Source organism: Chaetodon trifascialis, chromosome 7 (assembly GCF_039877785.1).
Source record: "Chaetodon trifascialis isolate fChaTrf1 chromosome 7, fChaTrf1.hap1, whole genome shotgun sequence".
Classification (NCBI taxonomy): domain Eukaryota; kingdom Metazoa; phylum Chordata; class Actinopteri; order Chaetodontiformes; family Chaetodontidae; genus Chaetodon; species Chaetodon trifascialis.
In genome coordinates, this window is record NC_092062.1 from 5,173,131 (window position 1) to 5,196,524 (window position 23,394).

General features: G+C 40.0%; 1 protein-coding gene across 3 annotated transcripts in view; it reads left to right on the forward strand.

Moving 5' to 3' along the window:
• tsnare1 (T-SNARE Domain Containing 1) overlaps positions 1-23,394 on the forward strand; it is a 188,596-nt gene that overhangs the window by 99,840 nt on the left and 65,362 nt on the right. The gene's annotated exons all lie outside the window — the stretch shown is intronic.

Genomic DNA, 23,394 nt, shown 5'->3' on the forward strand with positions numbered 1-23,394 from the left:
ATCTGAAAAAGTGTCCCTTTTCAAATGCATTATTCCCTCCTGTTCAAGTAATGTTTGTTAAATACTACAGTATCCAGCTATTTCAGTGAATAACAGGGCATGTTTGAAAAACGAAACTACATATTTAAAGTTTTTAATGATTTACTGCTTCAGTAGGAACCAATGATCACCAGCATACCACTATATATATATATATATGTGTGTATGTGTGTGTGTGTGTGTGTGTGTGTGTGTGTGTGTGTGTGTGTGTGTGTGTGTGTGTGTGTGTGTGTGTGTATAAAAAGCCGCCATTCATGGTTCACTTTCCCCTCTCATAAATTTCCAGCCAAGCCTACAAAATCCAAATCATAAATCTGGTCTCTATAGTCTTTTACACAACAACTAAAAAATACTTGCAATTTCCCTTTAATGCAGTCAGGTATCTGAGATAGAAAACACCTGAATTTAAAACACTCGCCAAAAAAATAAAGACAAGGAAAAAAGAAAAACAAAGTAGTTTGTTTTCTTCAAATATTGCATCCCAGGAGGCCAGCACATGCCAAGTTAGTAACTAGAAACAGACAGGCCTCGTCTTTCTCCCATCTCCAAAAGCTTATTAGTATTTGTCACAGTACCCCCATGCTGCTGCAGGATATTGAATGGTACCCAATTACTAAGGTACTTATACAGACTTGTTTGTTCCTTTACCTGGGTAAAGTGTGTATGGAATCACAATGTTTGCAGACTTGACTTTTCAAACCTGCATGAAAGACCTCATCATTGTCTTAAATACTGTAAAATAATTTCAAAAATAATTTATGTTTATCTCTAATTGATGGGATTTCTTTTTAATGGCATCAACCTGCTGTAAGACTAGGCTGAGTCCTGTAGTCAATAAATGGTTTAAAAACATTTAAAGCCATTTTGAGTAGGAATGCACCCAAATCTGAATATATCTTTGAACTTATGTAAGTAGAAATTATGTGATGGTAACAGATAAGCCAATGTCTTCTACCCCAAAGTTGCGGATACAACAACCACTGTGTTGCAGTAGCGAGTCCAATCTGTTTAAAGTCCAATATTCAGTCTCTTTTTAGCTTTGTTTTGGTCTCCACAAACTCCTGAGAAAGTATTCTGGCTCTTTAGCTGCTAAATGGTCCACTATGTTCACCAGCTGGTCTCTAACTTGTCTTTCTGCTGTTTGGTGCTGAGTAGGTAGTGTACAATGGCTTTCATAGAGCGTTATTACTGAAAAAAGCTGCCTTCTGCTCCATAAACAACAGTAGGAAAGTACGAAAAACATGTTGTGACCACAGCATTGATACATCATCATGGTTTAAGTTGATGTCAGAATTACAAATCATCAGAATCAGCTTTATTGGCTAAGTGTGTGTGTGTGTGTGTGTGTGTGTGTGTGTGTGTGTGTGTGTGTGTGTGTGTGTGTGTGTGTGTAAATCTCTTAATTATCACTTTGTCTAATCGATTATTTCTAGCATCATCTTCTTTTACTGTACTCTTATAACAACTGGGCAAGGCAAGTTGGCCACTACAGCTAAATCTACAGCCATTTCTGGCAGATTGATTTAAAAACAAATGTAATGTACAGAAATAGCATCTCAGTGTTTTCTCCTTGTTTTGTGATGGATCAAGTTTTTATAGGAGTGTTAGCTTTATGAAGCACTTTTTAACATAGCTGTACCATGAGTCTGTCTACAGTACTTTGATCCATCTCAAAATGGAGAGCAAACACGCAGAAGGCCTTTCTCTCCCTTACATTTGTTTTTAAAATTAGAACCTCTATTCATGTATTTCCCTGATGTAACGTTAGTATGTGCCTCTGCCATTCTTTCAATGCAAAGCAGACAGCAACATTTCCTGTAAGTAATCATGGAAGCTACACAAGGCACGACACTAGCTGGCTTACTGCCCCCACCATAGGAGACATTGCCACAGTGTGTGCCATGCATCAAACATAGACCCAATCGATGATGTCCCACTGTCGATGAGTTCTGCCTGTATGTCAGATGAAGATGAACCAGACTGTGATCAGAGAATCTCAGTGCTGCATGGGGGACAGATCTATTTGCTTTCTTTATTGCAGTATAGCAATGGTTCACTGTGTTTTTATCCCTGGCGGGACACTTAATGTGCTGTCCATGTGTTGGTAAATTGTGGCTGAGGTTTGCTCTGTTAAAATCCCCAAGAACAATGAATAGGAAGTCTGGATGTTTGTGCTCCGTGTTAGTTATCTGTCAGCCAGGTGTTGTAACTCTTCACTAAGACAGGCCTGAGGTTGGATGTAAACACTGACCAGAAATAACAAAGCCAACTCCCACTGTGAATAAAAACTGTTTATAGGGCAAGAAAGTAGTCTCTGAGTGTGGACTGCATGATTTTGTTTAAACGGTGACATCTGCACAACAACCTTTGTTTATGTAGAAGTTGAATCGGCCTTGCCTTGTTTTCCCTGATAGTTCTGTTACATTGTCTCCTTGGAGAAATTGAAGTTAGATGCTGTGTATGGGATGTGCTCACCAAGCCAGGTTTTGGTAAGGCACAGGGCGGCACATCCCCAAGAGTCCATGTTTGTGCATTGAGGAGCAGCATCCATCTTGTTGACCAGAGAACAGACATTCATCAGGTGGATTCATAGGAAATTTGAAGTCTCACTTCAGCTTGCTTACCCTGTCACCGTCTCCTGTAAATCCCATCGAGAGCTGCTGCTCCTACAACCAAAAGGTGAAACTCATTGAATAAGGTAAAAAAAAATAAATAAAAAATACCTTCAGATATTTAAAAGTTCCTTCTAGATGAGTGTGATCAGAGAGGGACAGCTGAAAACTGAGCAAATAAACAAAAACAGAAAAGGTATCAGCCATGGCGCCATCTTGCATTATATCAGATATGGTAAACTTGGCAGCAAACTGTTACTGTTCCATCTGGCAATTACAGCACAATGTTCATTTGTTCATGTCATGTTTAGATTCTGATGAATGTAAGACCGATATTCATTCTCTTTTAGCTCTGGTTTTGGTCTTAATCAACAATCAATCACAATCTGACTCTTCAGCAACTAAATACTCAACTCTGTGTGACACATTTTGATACATTGTTGATATACATACATATCCATAATAGCTGCTTTAAAGCTATAGTCATTAGAATTTGATTTTTCAGCTTTTTTAAATGAAATTATGTTGGTGTTGAGCTTCCCACCATTTTTCTTTTGATTCCCTTCCTACCCCAGTCCTTTTCCCCTTTTATCATTAAAAACCAAGATCATGGTCATGGTGTAGTACAGACAGAAGTATGCAGTGACTCCAAGACACAAAAGTACTAACAATTAACTGAAACCACAGTCTTATCATAGCCTTAACCAAAGTGCTGTTTGCCAAAACCTCATCACACATGGGACTCAAGATGCAAACCTCAGTCTATAAGGTCAAAGTCCTGCCCAACATCTACCCAACCACCTTCCAGTGACTTGTGTGGTACAGAAATGTACAAGAAAGAACACTGTTAAAGAACATAATCCAGACAGCGATTACATTAAAGTAAAAATAATCAATATCATATAAATGCAAATTTCTAAAAGACAGGGCAGGCACGATCAGTGTTCATTTATTTACTGATTACAGGTTTAAGCTGTAAGTTGTGTTGTATGTAAGTTAACTTGTGCAGAGTCTACAAATAAAAATCATGGAGATATACTGTAAAACTTCATCAAACATCTCAGAACCATATGGCTAAATCAAAGCAGATAGAAGCCTGAGACATGGAGCAGCAGTTTGCTTTTAAAATGACAGGTCTATACGTGGCAGTCCGGCTTTGGACTGCAGTTTGCCATCCAGCGGTTTGAAGACTAATGATAATGTTTTAGGAGCACTTTGCAGCATAATGAAGATGTATCTCTGTGCCCAGTTGGAGCTGTCTGAACTTCATCAACATTTCAAATCAGCTAATCCCACTGCAGGAGCTGCGCTGAATAGGAGTGAAAAAAGGAAGAGCATCAATCTCTCCCTGCAGAGTGACACACAGTGAAAGAGCCACGGCACGAATGACAGCTTCATTTCAGCGCAGCCGGAGAGATGGGCCAGTCAGAGGATTGGTGTTCAGACAGGGTCGTCTGGCCTGCGCTTTAGTCATAGCAGCATGGATAAATGTCATAGTCAGCGCTCAGGCAGGTGCTGAGGGGCTTGACGTTGTTCCTTTGGGGAGAGTGATAGTATCTGACAATGTGCTTTTTCACCTCCATTCCAGCCTCCTTCCCTCCATTCTCGCTATCCTTTCAGACCACTAAATCAGCAGTGTTTGTTGTGAGTCCCAACACACCTCACTTTTCTTCGCTCTCATCCCGGTGGACCAAGAGAGCCTAGTGTCTGTCATCGTTATCAGCCCCTCTCTCACAGGAACATTTTTTGATGTGATTCTGAGGTTAATTTTGCCTCAGGGACTGGATGTATGTGTGAACTACGCCGAGGCTTCCTGGCTGCAGGTGGGATGGCAAGTCATGGTGCACTGAGTTTCAGTAACATTAGTCTCTCTGGGGTTTATTAAGTCTTTCCACACTTATGTCCACCATCATGTTTTCCGAATGTCCTTTCCGAGACCAGTCCTAGTTTGTTGTATGTGAATAACTGAGTAAGCGTGATGATTCTAAGTGAACCTAGATTTCTCAGTTCTCTGACACATGAACAAATACTTAAGAATAAGAATTATTGCTGCTTTTCTTAGAGGCCCCAATATAACAGTGATGATATAATTGGGATTTTAGATGAGAAATCATGAACCTCTGTTGGTGTAAGTACCACAATTCTTCACACTCAAGACTTAAGTATCTATGCATGATAAAATGGGCTATATAGGTGAGGTTTTTTGGACATCTTGTGATCAGCCTGCATTTGTCAAGGACCTCCTCCCTGAGGGATAAAACCACCATCTCCACTCCACTGCTTATGAGATGTACATGTACAGAGAGACACAGTCAGTCAGTTATCCTGTTGAATACAGGGGAATATGAATGACACAGCCAATCATTTGTGGTTCTTCTCTTCGGCATCCTATGGACACTGGATGGGTTTGAGCCTTGTTTTTCACACATGGATCTGATTGAGCAGATGCACTCCATTTTTTTCCATGACAGATGTCCACATGTATTGCCTAATGCTTTGCTCATGCACCTGTGACCTTATACTGACAGAGAACTGCAGCTGTTGTTGCTGTGCTACTTTCTCAACAGAGCAGGTGTACACAAGGTGCAGGGTCTGTGCCAGGCTGTAATAAGAATAATACACTTTGATTGATGCCACCATCGTCATCCTGTGTCCTGAAGAATAAATTAGAGCTGTGTTATTTCTGTATAAAAAACTATTCAAATATTTTTGCTCATTATTTCGTAAGAGGACCAACCAATGAACGAGAGACATACTGCTTGTATAGGCATAAATATACATCTTTTACCCACACATTACAAAATAAACAAATATAATAATGTCATATACCATCAAACCTATTTAAAAAATGTAGCCCTCTCTCTTTCTCGCTCGTCACAGTGGTTGGTGTTAGAGTGAGAACTGAGAACACGCTGTTAAATTAATGATTCCTAATCAATATGTTATTCAGTAGTCTAATTTTTATACAGGTTTGGTGATATTCATAATGTTGGCATCTACTAACAACAATCCAAAGTATTTCAAAAATGGGCTTTTTAGATTGCTGGGACTGCAAATCAGTCTCTCTGCGAGGAAGTTGGGTTGTGAACTCTCTACCATCATTACCACATGGTTTTTGTTGAATTATTCACTTGCTTCAGCTTGATCTACTTTTCATTTTCAATCAAAGTGACATTGAGTGTGGAGTTTGTGTTAAAAAAAACTGGCACCAGTCCACATGTCCAGGTGTTTGCACACCAAGTACATCTGTCAGTGTGTTTGTTTTTGGCACTGACAGGCTCAGATTGTTATCCTACAACATTATAGAAAGGATCCCAGCAGAGATAAGACCTTTTTGTTAAATAGCAAGATCCATTTTCTTTAACCAAAAACAGCTGTTTATCATTATTGCCACAGCCACCAGAATCCAATTGAAGAAACAATAATTTTATCATTGTAAAAACACTTGACAGAAACAAAATAGAACCAAAACTTTACATGTGAAAATATCAGGAGAGGAGCAAGAGAGAGGGCGGACATCAGAGAGGGAGCGGTGGAAAACTGAACTGGGACACTTTCACATCAAACACATCTGGAATTATTTTCACCAGACATTATGAGTGGAGGGATTTAATTATGTCGGATTTGTTTCTGATTAAGAATCTGTAATTTGCAGACAAAGGAAACTCAAGTTGTATGACTCCTGTTCTTCATGTGTCATCGGATACTAATTTCCAATCTAATGGCAATTTTTTTAGAGAATTTGTTAACAGACCGAGACTAAGATTAAACATTTTGTGCTTTTACTTATGATTAATGAAAAAGTGTTATTGCATGCATGATTTTAATGTGCAAAAATTTATACATACACATAACTAAGCTGCAATATCAGCTTTTACTTCAAGTTGACAAATGGTGGAATACAATATATCAAGCAAAGCATGAATTAACTAAAAAATTATGATTGATGTCAGACCAATGACCCCGAACACAAAACAAAGCACAACAATCATTTTATGAAATAAAATGGATACATATACAAACACTGATATAGTTCTTAATTTAATTCTCTGAAGACACAATACAAATTTGCTGCATGTAGTCACTAGGTCATACCTGCAAATCAATATCATAATCATAATCATATGATCATAATTAAGCTAATTATATGATTGCTAACTATGTCCAAGATTAACAAATCACTCCTCAAATTGTTTTTTAGAAACCACATTAGCTGGGTTAGAGTGAACAAGATAAGTGGTGTTCGGGTGTATTAGTTGAACCATGTTTAAAAACCAGGGCCCTGGGCAGCTTTGAGCTCCCCTCAGACACAGTAATTACATTTTTGGACGTATTGTCCTTAAGTATTGTTGTACTACTTCACATGTTCTGACAAGCAAAATAAGTTAGAATATTAGTATCCAGCCTCTGCAGCACTTTCTACACATTCAAATCCCCCGTTTGACTGTCACCTCCCAGCTGCACTTTATATGCTTTGGCACTGGAGATCATTTCATCAAAAATGGATTCATAAAAAAAAAAAAAAAAAAAAAAAACTCAGGGCATAACAGAGGACAGCTTTCAAGGGGAATCTGAATACAACACCTGGCCCAGTAGAAAGGGGAAAAAAAGGCCCACAGCAAAGCGTGTCTGTCCTACCAATGCATCCTCAGGACAATCTGCCCACAGAGTTTACCCTTGAGTGGAGACAGGTAGAGTGGGAAACACCAGCAGAAAAAATCATTTCATTAGAAAAAAACAATGAGCCTTTTATGTCTCAGCAGAAAAGATCCTAAAATAAGTGGTTTATTAGCAGACACATTTGTTATTAACCATGGCAATCAAAACTGTATTGATTTTCATCTTTTTACACACTGAAGCTAAAAGTATGATGGCAGATCACGTACTGCTTGCTAGCTCCCTGAAGATAATGAGAACCAGCCTTCTGTGAAATACAAGTGCTGATATTCCACTCAAACTTGATTATCCTCTAAGCTTACACTGAAGCATGCAGGCTTCAGGTTCCTAATGAGTGACACTGTTCACACGGCAAATTTTCTCTTTGTCATTACTGCAAAAGTAAGACACAGACAAGAAAATAATTGACGCAGCAGGAAATTGAAGTATTTCGTATATACAGTGAAATTGCTGTAGGTGCAGTCATGCAAACCGTATTAACATATCCTGCTAATGAGCTCTGACCCTTTGCTGAAATTTAATTGAAGTAAAAGTGTTGGTGTAAAAACCTGTTTAATAAAAGATAACTAAGTTACAGTTTTTAATTCAAGAACATTATTACCTTTATTTCACGTGCAACATAAAACATTGAGAGGACTTAGGTTTAATTGCTTTTTTTTAATTAAAATATAATAAAGTGAATAATGAAATCAAAGAAAGTGACTTTTCTCTTTTCTGCCTGACAGACTGCCACAACTAAATACGCACAATCAAGTCACATTTGTCCAGTGTCTCATATTTGATGATGAAACTGAGGATATGCAGTTTGGAAGCAAGTGAAAGTTTTGGAAAAATATAAAACTTCAGGCATGAGTTCTTTAATCAGACATGAGTAGCTAATAAACAAATATGCCTAACAGTCCTACAGCCAGATGAGCAGCTGTGTGATGCTAGCATTGGAAAAGGTGTTAGAGCTTAGAAATTATGTCACTTTCTGTTTACGTTACAACACAGGGAATTGGCATTAGCATTGCACAGTTACAGTAAGTCACAATCTTTCAATAATTTCATCATGGCACAAAACGCAAAATATGTTAATTTCTCACACTGACTGAGTAAATTAGTCTCTTGGATTGCATCACTTGGTTGACTAATAGATTTTAGCCAAGGCTAATAGCAATTGTTCTAAGCTGGTTTGGACAGAAGTGCTGCCTAAATGATTGTACTGTAATAAAATGGAACAATGTTTGAGTGATATCTGGTGTAAAGGTTTTATTCTTTCAGTAGCGCTGGAACAAGCAAACTCCAGACTGAAAATTGAAAACAAACATTGCAGCTCTTCAAATGGTCACTTGGGGCTCCAAAAGCGAGGCAAACACCATAGATCCTATATTACAATGCCCAACTTTGCAGCAGAAATAAACATATCAGTGAGTAACAGCTAGCTGCTAGGTATGAGCAAACAGGTCATTCAGCCCGTCTCAGCTCCACCCATGCTCCACCTTTTTGTCCATTTTGGGATTATCTGGAGTCTGGTGGAGTCAGGCACTGCCATAGTGGCAGACTGGAGCCACGGTCACTGAGCTTCACAATGGCTATTCAGAAACCTATGGGTGATGGCACTGATACTGTGTCCATATTGTGTACAGTCTGTCTGCTAGAAGGAAGCTCATGGGTCATCCAAATTGGAAAAGCACTTTTCATTATTTGTCCTTTTTTTCAGGCTGATTTTATAACGTGTGTACTAAGAAGTGTTGGTCATGGGGATACTTAATGTGATGATGGCTCTAAATGCTCAGAGAATCACCTAAATTGTCTGGAATGATACTCTACATATCTAAATCCACAGCAATCTGTCCAGCAGTTGCCATGACACTGCATCGTGGTCGATACCAACGTGTTAGATGGACAAGACTACTCTCCAAGAACAACACCAGTCATCAGTCATTTCAGCAAGTGCCCCAAAACAACATGTGTTTATGTTCAAGTGACAAAGACGTCCTGTGGCCATAGTAATTTGATGAGAACAAAGGAGAAGTCAGATGATGTTATTACAAAGTGGCAAAGTCCTCAGATGGAGAAGGTCTGAGTGGATGAATAGGTCAATAAAACATCAGATTTTAAAACAGGAAACTGGTGTTCTGCATTGCATGACCACAATCATCTCCTAATCTTAAACACCTTTATCATTGTTACCATGAAGACCAAAGTCCTCTAATCTTATGGCATAATCTCTGGCATGGTTATTTTAACTCAAACAACAATGTCAATAGCAACTCTGATTGGTTTAATTCATGGTATGATCCAAAACACACCTATGATTAATTACAACCTCTGACTCCTGAGACTAAATGAGTGCGCATGCGCCAACCGCGCGTGCAGCCTGTAGCAGTCGCTCCTGTTTTCTTTTCTTAGTTTTACAATTCTTTCGCTCTTTTCTTTATCAAACAATTTCCCTTCGGGGATGAATAAAGTAGGGCTGCACGGTGGCGCAGCAGGTAGTGCGCGTGCCTCACAGTAAGAAGGTTGCCGGTTCGATCCCCGGGTCAGGCCTTTCTGTGTGAAGTTTGCATGTTCTTCCCGTGCATGCGTGGGTTCTCTCCAGGTACTCCGGCTTCCTCCCACAGACCAAAAACATGCTCATTAGGTTGATTGGTGACTCTAAATTGTCCGTAGGTGTGAGTGTGAATGTTTGTTTGTCCTTGCATGTGGGTGGGTGTACCCCGCCTCTCGCCCATTGTAGCTGGGATAGGCTCCAGCCCCCTGAAAGGGATAGGCGGTATAGATAATGGATGGATGATTCTGATTCTGAAATACAACCTCTGACTTTGGGCCCACATTATGTGCCATTTAACTAGCAAAAGTGGAGTTGGACATGACATAAATGACATAGAGGTTTTGAATGCTCCACTTTTACTTGAAGAGTATTTTCACAGTGTGACATTAGTATGTAAGTAAAGCATTTCAGTATTTCTTCCACCACTGCCACTTGTTGGAAAACAAAGGTGGCCTTTAAAACATGCTGTAAAGTTTAACTTGGGTGGAGGAATCTTGGCTGTTAGCTCCTTGTCTTATCCTTTGTTGATGATTTCTTGTGATCATCAATCACTTGCAGATATTTCCCAAGACAGTGAAAATATTTCCAGATGTCTGTGTGGTGTTCCCATTAAAATCTGTACTGATCTGTTATATAGGCATAACTACATCTGAATTGTCCCTTGCACTAACCATGCTGGCATGCTGTGTCATTAACTTTCACAAGAGTTAACGTCACTCATGTTCATTAGTTGCAAACAATCCATTTAATTCTCCGTTGACCAAAAACATGAGCATGTTCAATGCGCAGCACTGCCCATATGCAACGTTTGTTGTCATCTGCTAATATACACTACATGAGATAAAATAATTAATTGTTGCACCTGATGCGCATTTTCATTCCCGACGCCCCCACTTCTTTTGGGCTGTTACTGGACTGATATCTTACAGTCTGAACCTGGCATTAAGCCCATGAGTTGGGTGGCAAAAACAAAAAATGTGCAAAGGTATTCACTAATAGTAACAAGAGTGAATGGCTGCCTCCATCCTTGTTATTTTAAAATCACAGAAGAGGAAGCAGGTTGAGCCTCAGCAGACTGTAACCTCTGTCACTAATATTTTCAGCTCTGTCTCCTCGCTGCCCTTCAGGCCCTGCTGCTCCGTATTCAGGGGTGTTTGGTCCTTGGGCTGCTGCCAGAGAGGAAACATGATTTTACATTTATAAACCGTTTATTCAGTAAGGGCAAAAAAGAGATGTCTCATGCAGTCGTTGTGGGAAAAATGTCATCATTTTTTCCCCTGCCCCCTTTTTCACCAGTAAGCGTGCAAGTAAATCTGCTTAACGGTTTTTCTGCTGTGGCAGTGACACTGTGTCCTGTTGCCCGATGCCTTTGGGCTCGGTTAGATGTGGGAAGAATTTCATATCAGCATTAAGCACACTTATCAAAGAGAGTGAGAGTGCCATGGGGGAGGGGGAATGACTGAGCATGAGAGTGAACAGCAGATAAACTTATTTGTCCTTTGCTCAAGCGACTTTGATCATCCATATCTTTACATTCTACTAACTATGTTTCTTATCATCTGTACCATGATTACAGTATATTATCGGTATTACTTCCTCAGATGTCAACATGAACAATTCCTACACTTCACTGGACCAACATGCCACTCACTGGGCTGTCATTGGTCTTTGATTTTCAAATTACAAAAACACGGCAGACATTCTTGTAACCATTGTCAGCTTGTTCAATTACTTGAACTTTAATATGGCAATATATTTTATTTAATACGCTTGTGTATACACACACACACACACACACACACACACACATATAGATAGATAGATAGATAGATAGATAGATAGATAGATAGATAGATAGATAGATAGATAGATAGATAGATAGATAGATAGATAGATAGATAGACAGGGCCAAAGGTGCAGGCGGTGCAAAGATGCCCCTGAGAGAGTTCAGCACTTAGTAGCAGGGTGTAAGATGCAAGCTGCGACAGCATACACTGAGAGGCATAACCAAGTAGCTGGTAGTGTACGTGAACATCTGTGCCAAGTATGGACTAGAAGTCCCCAAGTCCCAATGGGGATCCTGTGGGACTTCAGGTTCCAGACTGACATGCAGCTGCTGGCTAACCAACCAGATATTACGATGGTTCACAAGGAGCAGAAAAGGGCAGCTGTGATAGATGTGGCAATCCCCGATGACAGTAATATCAGAAAGAAGGAGCACCAGAAGACTGAGAAGTACCAGCAGTTGAGGAAACAACTGGAAGAGATGTGTAAGGTGAAGTCTGAGGTGGTCCCAGTAGTAACAGGAGCATTAGTGGTTGTGATTCCCAAACTAGTCGAGTGGTTCCAGCAGACTCCAGGTACAACATCTGAGGTCTCTGTCCAGAGGAATGCAGTCCAAGCAACAGCCGCACAGAAACCTCCAATTCCCAGGCATCTGGTGGAGGACCTGAGCTTGAGGAAAAAAGACACACACCATATATATATATATATATATATATATATATATATATATATATATATATATATATATATATATATATATATATATATATATATATATATATATATATTGGTGTCAGTTTCTTACTTTGAGAATGCAAATATAGTGAGGTGCTGACTAGTATAAGCTCCATTGCAAGTCCATCAAAGGTAGTAGACCATGTTTTATTCAGCAAATGTTTTTTGGCTGTCCTGGCCTCATCAGGGTAACTGAGATTGTTTTCAGTCTCCTTACATACGTCACCATAGGCCGCAAATGTACAAAACAATATGAATCATTATCTTTTACAACAGTAGAAATGAAACAGAAATGTACAGGAGAAAAACAGATGACCACACTGTCTGTACAAAGCATACAACATCACAACCAACATGTCCAAATACTCTTATAACAACATTGCAACTGCACCACATATGAATAAAAAGGTTGCATCTCAGTTTTTCAGTTTAAAGCAGCTATTTCTATATTCTTTCAAAATAACGAATCAAACTAATTTTCAAAACACAATGTACTGAAACAGTATATTTCAACTTTCAATACTTACACATAACTAATTTCAATCTACAGATGAACTTCACATTACTGATTAACTGAAAGTCTTTTTTTTTCTTCAGAAGGTATTGTGCTATAAAGAACGTTATTAATTTGAAAAATAAGAATTGAATGTAATGAAAATCAACAGTCACATCTACAGGCTGCTTCAGGGGAGCTCTCAAGGGGGACAGTCAGGGGCGGGGGGTGCAACTAGATTTCAACTCAGTTTTCGACAGTTACTTATATTTATATTTCAACAATCTAATTAAATTTGAATTGTGACAGTATTGCTTTATAATTTTATTTGAATGATGCCATCACTGAAAACCACCCTTCCAATAAATCTCTTCGGCCCTTTTCATGTTTTTTTTTTTTTTTTTCTTTCCACCATTCCTCCAGTTGAATCTGAAGTGTTCAGGCTGTTTGAGAGCCAAAGTTGGTTAGGTTTACTTGATGAACTGAGTTCATCTGTAATATGAAAATGAATGCAGAACATTACCAGATAAAACAGAGGGTAGAGGCTTCTCTCAGTGATTACCCAGGACCTGCAAGTATAGAAGGTTAATTAAGTTTCTGTACTTACATTGAAACATGTCAATAACACATGTTTTGCTGCTTCTCTTTCAGCTAAATAGCAAAGCCAGCAAGTGTCTGTCTTTTTACTGAAGCACAGAAATAGCACAGGTGCAGGTGAGTCAAGATTCAAATATATTGCGCTCGAGGGATGTCATAACACAGATAGCATGCAACAGCAAGAAATCATAAGCTACATGGCTGGCCCACATGGATGCTTCATATGTGGGGGGGTGGAAGTGATGAAGAGTTCCATCTGGCTCACGATGAAGCACTTACTGCTCTCTTGCTGTTGTTAAGGAGACAGTGAGTATTTTGTTTTGACTCAACACTTCCCTGTCTTGAGTGAGAATTCTTGTCAGTAACCATCTGGTTTCAAGTAGAGTGTGCTCCTAATGTATCTACATACACATTAGTATGGATGGAACACCGTGTTTTAAGCTGATCAGATGTCTGGACTTACACTAAAAAATGTTGCTTTGTTACACTAAGGCTGCAGAGTTGTCTATATTCAGGGTTGATTAGGAGCATGGAGTTGTACTGTGCCGTGCGGCGCATAGTTAAGAAATTGTTTCCTTGCATGCAGGCTATGGATCTGCCAGTATGCAACAGTAACAAAAAGGACAGGAAATGACAAGCGTTGACAGCGAATGATGACTAATGTGCCTGTGGAGAGTGGATACGTCACTGAATGCCGTCAAACAACAACTGACGTGACAGAGTCAGTTGATGTGCTCCCGAAACTAGTCTTCACCTGAGACACACAACAACTTACCCTCTAAAACACAGTACGGCACATGTTCCACTGTTCTCATTTTCTTGCACGGCATTGGCATGACAATGTAAAACTCTCTACAGCTATAGTCTATGTGAGTGTGGCGCAAAAGCCGGATTATTCTAGCAGTTTATTTGCCTGAGAATATGAAACTTACAAATAGGTTGTATCTTGGTCATAACAACCACCATCTGTAATAGGGTTTATTATCTGAACATGGTAAAAGTGAATATTTTGATAGCATCATCAGAGTTATTCTGTCAGACTTGACAAAGCTCCTGTTTTCACCCTCTGAGTGGTACTCCTCATCACGAGTACACTGACCTTTATGTGTAAAAACAGGAAGATGTGTGTGTATGTTTTTTATCCCATCTATCATCTCATAATTTAGGAACATTATGTTTGGGTATATATCAATTAGTGCAGTTGACTTAATTAATCATTATTTCCATTTCTATGTGAGAGCAACAGAAATGTAAGTTTTTGTTTCTGTATGCATGCAATACATTTGGAGTGTCTCACCCAGAGCTAGGATCCCCCATAGGGTCCCTTAACATGGGGATAGAGTTGAAGATTTATAGTAGTGATGCTGATATATGCTTGGACACATTAAAATGTATCTTACGCTAAAAGCAAAGAGAAGACAAGCTGTCTAACTGCAGAGGCCAAAGACGGTTGTCACACAGCTCCAGTCACTCTTGTTTTATGTGAATGAATGTAGTCACATAAACAGACAGCGCAGGGTGACGAGTGCTCGCTGTAGTTTGATCACAGTCAGATCACGTTCAGAGTCCAGAGGAGAAGTCAGTTTAGTTTGGGAATGTAGTGAGACACTTCTCTCTCAGCGAGGTCTCGCTCTGATTGCTGTGCTCTCATTTGGCCAAAAGAAGCAAACTAAGTGGGAGAGAGCACTTTAGAGTTTCCAAGTAACTTCTCCCAGCGAACAAGGTGTGAAGATGCCGTAAATCTCCCAGACGCCTCTTCAGGGGTCGTGCTGTCTATCAGCGCTTTCCCTCCTCATGCTTGACTTTCATACTTAATCAGCTGTTATTACTGAAGCCGGTTCACCTTAAAGAGGCTGATAGGAGTGCACTGCTGTGCCACACTTCCCTCTGCAGGCACAAGAGGAGACCTCCATGTACAGCTTTTGTCTCACCACCACCACTCTGCAGTGAAAGACTGAATGACATATTAACATGAAAGCTGCTGGTCTCTAAAAAACTGCAAACTCCAATACATGTGACATTTTCTCTTTTTCCTGCTGTTCATTGTTCACATTGGGTTGGACATCATCCTCACTGTGCTGATAGCTTGTGAGGTATTTTCATCAATAAAGAATGTAGGGTTTTCAAGACATAAGAAAAATAAAGCCATGGCACAGGGGATGCTCATTGATGCTACAACTGTTTTCTGTGTAGATGAACAGAACAATCTTTAAGAAGCATAAACATGAAAGTAAGAGGAAAGAGGAGTCACTTTTCCCCTGCTCATCCTCCATCAGACAATCTGCAGGTTGCAAAGCTTTGGATTGAGCTGCAATATCTCCCACAAGTGTTCCTATCAGCCAGTATCAGACAGATCCTTATGACTGGAGAAATGTGAGGCATGCAGCACTGGTGACTGAGGTGTCAATCAGATGCTGCCAGCAGGCATGTTTTTGTGACTTTTTTTTTTTTTTTTTTATCTTGGCCTCAAGTTTAATTGTATTTTTGCTGTCTCTACAGTGGCCCCAGTGTCAGATGGAACAGATGTCTGAATTGGAGTCTGACATTTTAAGCTCATGAAAATATACAGACCCTTGGCGCTTTTCATTTGTTCAAGTATGTTCTTTTCATCAGTCACACATAATAATAACAGCTGCAGGATTGACAGGAGGCTCGGCGTAGCAGTGTAGGTGAGCATCAGCACTGAGGGCCAGTCTGAATCATTGGCTACCATCACAACAATTTTTGGAATGCAACAAAGGTTCTGACACTCTATTGATCCCTGCACGTGAAGTTTTTGCATGCATCCCTCACAGGGAGGTGAGGTCAGGGTCAGCTGTAGAGCACAGCCCCCTGGAGCTGCTGTAGACTCAGGGTGAACCAGCCAAGAATAATGTTATTTGACTTTTTTTTCTTGCCATTTTCCTTGAAAAGTACTGAAGGAAAGATGTCACAGAGAACTGAGAAGCACTGAGAACATTTAGCTGAATTCATACTAATGCTGAAAGCCTTGAAAATAAACCCAAAATAAGAAGTTAAGAAGTGAAGCCAGATAAACTGTGTGCAGCTCTTTCTAAATTCGCTGAATCAATTGGATTTTATTCCGATGTAACTGTCATGTAAAGTGGGTGATATTGTAGAGTCAGAATTTCCTGATGTCTGCAACTCAGAATGACAATGTAACTTTAATGGTTTTCCCTCCTGATGATCATATTTGGAATGCGTACAATGAGATGTAGCAGTACAGATTGAGATATGTAATGCTGTTCAGAAACACAATTCCAAGTTTTTTATTATTGGTGCTGGATTGTCCTATTCCCTTGTCTTTTAAGATAGACAATAGTAAACAGCTCACTTCACTTCCAGTCATTAGAATCCTTCCTTATCAAAAAAAGCAACACCCTCAGTGTCTTATAATAATCGTAATAATTATTCTAACAATAATGGGAAGAAGAGTCATTATTGTACAACATACAAGAAATGCAGCTCAAAGTGCTTTCAACAATGAAAACACATGTACCAAGACAGAGAATGAACATAAAACAGGGATAGAAAATGAATACAAAATAAGATGGAGAACAATACCCACTGATAAAACAGGCCAGTCTACATATAATAGACTCACCAACTCACCAGCAGATAGCATGTCAGCTAAAAGTAAAGTTAAGTAAAACCCACTGCAAAATAATAATTAAGAAAAAGTTAAAATAGAGTATACTGGTTACATAAAATCAAGTAAAATACGACATTTTAAAAGAAGTGCAGCAGTGCATGAGCACAAGGCAAAGCACAAATGTTTCAGGCCTCTATCAGGAAGTCATAGCCAGTTAAAGGCTAAAGAGAAGAGATAAGCTTTTAGCTTTCTTTTGAAAACATTCAGCGAGCTGCTTCCCTGAGATCTATACAGTAGGTAGTGTGTTCCAAAGCTTTGGAGCATAATTGACAAAGGCTGCAACCCCGATTTTCTTTTGGCTTCTGCTGTGAACCTCCAATAAAGCAGCAGCAGATGATTGCAGTCTTCTTGAAGCAAATAGTGAACAAGGGATTTAGCAATGTAGCTTGTTCCTCGCCCGTGAAGGGCTGTCTGTACAAGGAGCAGGACCTTCAAATCAATTCTGAATGTTACAGGCCAGTGCCAGTGCAGAGCAGCTAAACCTGGACCGATGTGCTCTCTCCTGTTGGTTCTGGTTGATAGCTGAGTTGCAGAGTTTTGAGAGACTTGACTTGCTCGTTTGAATCTAAGATCTCAATCAAGGATAATACCAAGAGCTGTAATCTCAGATTTAATTCAGGGAGTTAATTTCCTGAGATTATGGAAGCAGACACCATCCTGACCATGTGGTATGTTTACCCGTTAGGTTTGGTTCATATAGGCTGGAGTGAAAGGTGTTATTTCCAAGTAAACTTTGTTTGTAGTGAGAAGACAAAGTGGACCAACCACAGGACTGTGTCAAAGCAGATATCAGACATTAGCATCATTTCAAAGACTAAAATGTCATTGTATGTTTATCTGCTGTATAATTTCCCTGTATAATCATGAAAGATCCATGGTAACATCCAACCATGGTGAAATGTCCGCCAGTGTGTGAATTTTCCATGATACGTGGCAAAGTAAAAAGTCGTCAAAAGTCCTCTCCTAACATTGATTTAAACTCCTAAAAACTTACCTCTGTTAATCAAAATTACATATTTAGAAGTTTGCAGATGAAAAAAAAAAACTTCCTTCATGCTTTAAAATGGTTTAGATGCAACTCTACATAATAATGGAGTGGCAGTTCAGCCACAATCCAACAGGAAACCAGTTCTGAGGAAGAACAACCCCAAAGTCATGTGAAGTTTTCTGTCACAATTATCATAAGGAATACAGCCATCATGTAATTCAGCATCTTAGCTATCTGTCAAACTGTTTTGAGTAACGTTTTCCTTAAGTTTCTTCATCAACACCCCAAAGACATAAAAAAATGTCCTATTAGTATTTGAATTAATCACCAGGTAACATTGGCGGACATTATCGAGCACACTGCAGATTTGTTTGGACACATTCGATGGATAGAACACACGAAAAATAAATTCACCAATGTGTCGGCTCATACTCGCTGTGTCTCCAGGATAAATGGATGGAACATTGAGCTATAGTAGAACTTTCATGGCATAATCCATCTGTTTGTGTAACATTTTCAAAAGAGTACTCTGGAAAATGGTGACAGCAAACCTGTGTTTTCTCTGGAAGTTGTTTCAGGTCCTTTGGTACTGCATGAAAGCCCAACATTTCAAGTCACATGACTGGAGATGTAAAAGTCACATGACCACTGAAATGTCACTGAAGTGTGCTTCCCAGAGGAGATGGTGCTCCAGCAGCTTATGGTAGTGCCTCTCCTCATCATTGTGAGGTGGAGCAAACTAGTTCATCCATAAAGCCCTGAGGCATAGTTTGTAACACAGCATTGTGAGCTGGGGTCAGGTGGTGTCTCAAACCCCTCCTCCGTTTGGTGAGGGCTGCTCCACTTTGACAGAGATGGCACCCTCAACACTTCTTTCAAACCATCTGTCTGTATGTACCTCATTGTCATTAAAACTATGGTTCTTTTGTTGTAAATGTGTGAAAAAGTCTTTTCAGACACTCTGGTTATAGCTACAGGAAGAGGACATGGTTTCTTCTGTCCCTGCGATCCCTTTTTCTTAATTGCTTAAACATCTTCTTGTGTTTTGTGTGTGTTTTGCTGAATGCCCACTCTGGATTACCACATCCTGTCAGTGCGTTTTTAATGTGATGGTGTTCCTTCTCTCGAGCCTCAGCATGTGTGCGTACAGTCTAAGCCTGGTGCTGGAAGATACTTATCACTCCCAGTCTCTGCTCCAGTCGATGAGAGTCAAACATGTTCTGGCATCTCCACTTGAAGAATTTCCCCTTTCCCCACCTTTGTGGAACAGTCCAAAAATTTTACTTGGTTTCCACTCATCTGAACGTTATGTTTTTATCCACTGAGTTAATGTGATCCATACAAGAGCCTTTTTCATGGCTCTTGTTTTTCAACCAGGTGTCATCCACATGCCTGAATCACTGGCTCAGGGCATCACACTTATAGGTGTGTAACACTTTCCTCTCCATTTCTTCCATAAAAATGTCAGCCACAATCTCCTCTGGCAGGAACACCTCAGTGACCTTTCAGTAGAGATGTGACTTTTCCATCTCAGGTCATGCACTGATCATGTGACTTCTTTACGTGCAATTTTTGCCAGAGTTACTTCCTGTGACTTTCTATAACTGACGATGGTGTTTGGATGAACACCGAAACCTCTTGTTCCTTTTTAATAGTCCAGTGATTTATGTAATAATAATAATAATTATGAATCTAATAAATTATGATGCATTATTATAGAATAATTTACACAGCAATAAATGAAGTAACGGAAGTTGGCTCCACCTTTACTAGCTGAATGATAAAAGTGACGTGCGTCATTAATGAGAATCTACAGAAGTTGAGAATGGATGAATGAAATTGAGTGTACTTGATTTCCCATGAAATTAGCTATGGCATAAATTTGTTGCTAAAATTCTAAGATCAAAGTCAACAGGGGTCTGTAGACTATGTGGAGATACTGAGGTCACCATCGATAGTGGGACGGGCTTGCGAGTTTCACTGCTAACTGGATGGCCGTAATAATGTCTTTACCTCTGCTTATACAATAGGCTTTATTTGAGCAGCCGCTAGCTGAAGCAGATAAAAGTAATTTCCTTGTGATAAATGATCTCGTTATCTCAAGAAATTCATTTTTATAAGACAACAAGATAACTTAACCCATTATCACTAGAAAGTGAGCTTTGTTATCCTGATAACAAAACAGTTAACTTGTGATCTGGAGATAACTGCATTCAAAAAAATGAACACGGCCATTTCGGCTTCATTGATAATGTAATAATATACATTGTTCTGAAATGAGCAATTCTGCATAATGAATACTTTTACTTTGATACTTCAAGTATATTTGATGCTAATGCTTATGCATTTTTAAGTTGAACTTTGAATGCAGAACTAGCGGAATATTTCTACACCGTGGTAAGTAAAAGGTCAGAGTATTTGTGCCACCAGTGGCATGCAGTGTGGGTTTCAGACATGCCATGTGTGAAAAACAAACAGACTAAACTGACAGCTAATTCATTATCTATTTCCCCTGCATCTGATCAGGTCCACACAGGAACTGAAGCAGGAACTGGCTCTGAGCACACTGATATATTTGCCTCCTGGTGATAAGAAAACATCCTGTAGTAAACCTGTTGTTGGAAACATAATAGAAAAATCTCCAGTCCTGGTTCCCAGCCCAGTGCCAGTATCTAGTGGCTGCTGGATTGGCCATGAGCAGAATTTAAAGCCCATGAAATATGGAAAAGGGCACAGTGTTGGCCTGAAGCCTGGCCACCCACTCAGCCCTTAGGCAGGGGTCCCAACCCATCACATCTCTGTGTGTGTGTCTCTCTCTCTGCCTATTCACCTCCACACACTATTTTCTAAATTGGTTACACACTGCTCTGTCATTATGATGAAATGAGCCCTGATTGCCCAATGGTTTGCCAGGTAAAATAAATTTGTTATTCTATTACAGCATGATAGGCAGGGTTGCCCATAGATAAATGCAAAAAAGTATTTAGCATCACAAGGTTTGCCAGGGGCCATTTTGGCTCTATCCAAATGGTTTTTGCCAAGTGGCAGGATGGCTGCCAGTTTCCACAGCAATCTCCGCCACCTGTGATGGATGGCCCACTGGGTTAGGCTACACAAACGCAGCTGTGATTGCATGGAGCCATAATGGAGGAAAGGGGGGACCTGTGAGCAGGAGATAGACAGAGGTTTTATAAGCTTTCATATTGCTTTGAGCTGAAACATTGAGAGCAGATTCAAAGCTCAGAGACTGTGGAGAATTAGCTGTGGTCAACCATAGCTGCACTACTTTGCTCTGTGCCTTGACTGAGAAATAATTGAACAAAAACTTTGAGCTCTTTCTTTTTTTTTTTTTTTTTTTTTACTCCAGTAAAGCCAAGTACACAATATTTAGGATTTTTAAAAAATGTTTTAAATTAAGGGGACATGGAACTTGATTTGGAATTTCAACAAAACCATCCTCCATCTGTAGTTGCACACATGAAGTCTTGTGCAAAGCATGTAAAGTTGCACAAGACATCAGTGTAATTTAATGACGTGATCTGTGATGGTAAAAGCAATATCTCTGGACAACTGACAAGGCAAGACATACCGTGATTTCTTGGAAAATGTGATAGGCATTTTCACTATTTGCTGACTTTTTATAGATAAAACAGTGAACTGAAGGAACAACCTGCAGTCACCAAACCACACATTCAGTGTTGGTACAATCCTGATATCATAAAACAAACAACAATTTGTGATCGTTTGCTGATCCCTTTTGGTACACACTCAATAGAAAACAGCACCAAGACAATATATTTAATGTCTGACCTCATCAGCTTCATTAATTTTTGTAAATATATGCTAATTCTTAATTTGATGCAGCAACACACAGGAGCAGCTAAAGACCGGGAAAGTAGTGGAATGCTCTAAAACACCTAAACAGGTTCATTGTAACAGGTGATGGTGTCATGATTGGGAATCAAAAAGGGGCATCCTGGAAAGGCTCAGTCATTCACAAGCAAGGATGGAGAGAGGTTCACCACTTTATGAAAAAGTGTTTGGACAAATAGTCCAACGGTTGAAGATCCAAGTTTCTCTACAAACAACTGGAAGGACTTTAGGGAATTTTTTCCATCCATAATCCGTAATATCATGAAAAAATTCAGAGAATCTCAATAAATATCTGCACGCAAGGCCAAAAATCAACAACAACTTCTCTGGGCCCGAGCTCATTTGTTGTCTTTCAAACCCAGTGTAGATGAAACCAAGCCCGCTCCCGTATGATGAAAGCCTTGACAGCTGTGTTCCCATGGAAACCGTGGTCACGCAGGTCACTGCTCTTTCAGAGCTGTAATGGGAAACATTTCAGTCAAGAATAGAGGCTATACAATGTTCGCTTCTGGTTGTGCCTGCTTCTCTTGTGGTTGGTTTATAAAACCAGCAGCCAGCGGTGGTGCTGAATCAGCAGTTGTGAGCTGTCGTTTCCCTGGTAAACACGCTGACCTCTTTGGTTGTCGTAGGCCTTCCTGTCTGGCTTTTTGCTGCTTCTCTTGGGGTCACTCCTCCTCTGGAGGCGCTTTTCACTGCCAGACGGTCTCTGGGCCAGGCAGAGCAGACAGGCAGGATGCGTGCAGGGCCGGCTGACCCCTCCATGTACATTTCTTCACCTCGTTCTCCAGTGGGCTGGACCCGACCCAGGACTGGGCCTTGACCTGTACCTGTTGGCGGCAACACTGGCTGGTCTGTCAGGCTGTTTGGTTGACCTGCTTTTCCCAACTTCTCTTGTCTCAAAACAAACTGCATCATGCAGCTGCTTAAACCAAGAAATGTTCGTCCTGGCTATTGTTTCTCCTAGCTTGGGGTGTATGGAGGGCCAGTCTGGCGGCAGTCCGCCCTGCGGACAGCTCTCTACAACAGCCAAAGAGGTTGGTGAATTAACCTGGAAAAATTCGGATTAGGATACACTGAATCAGCACCGCCACTGGCTGTGTATTTTACAAACCAACTGGAAGAAAAACATGGACACAACCAGAGAATAGAGCTGTCATGTTTGACTCAAACTGCTAAGTCATAGCGCTTCAGAATTAATGTTTCCCATTACTCAACACTCTGACAAACAGGAATGTTAAATTCGTCAAATTCAGTGCACCATGTTTCCCATTACGACTCCAGATAAGGTGACCCACATGAACACAGTTGCTTGACGCTAGAGACTTGAGGCTATATTAGTCACTACTAGCAGAACACACCCAAATCTCTGAGAGAACTGTCAGTACTTAAGCTGCATTGTGGGTAAAG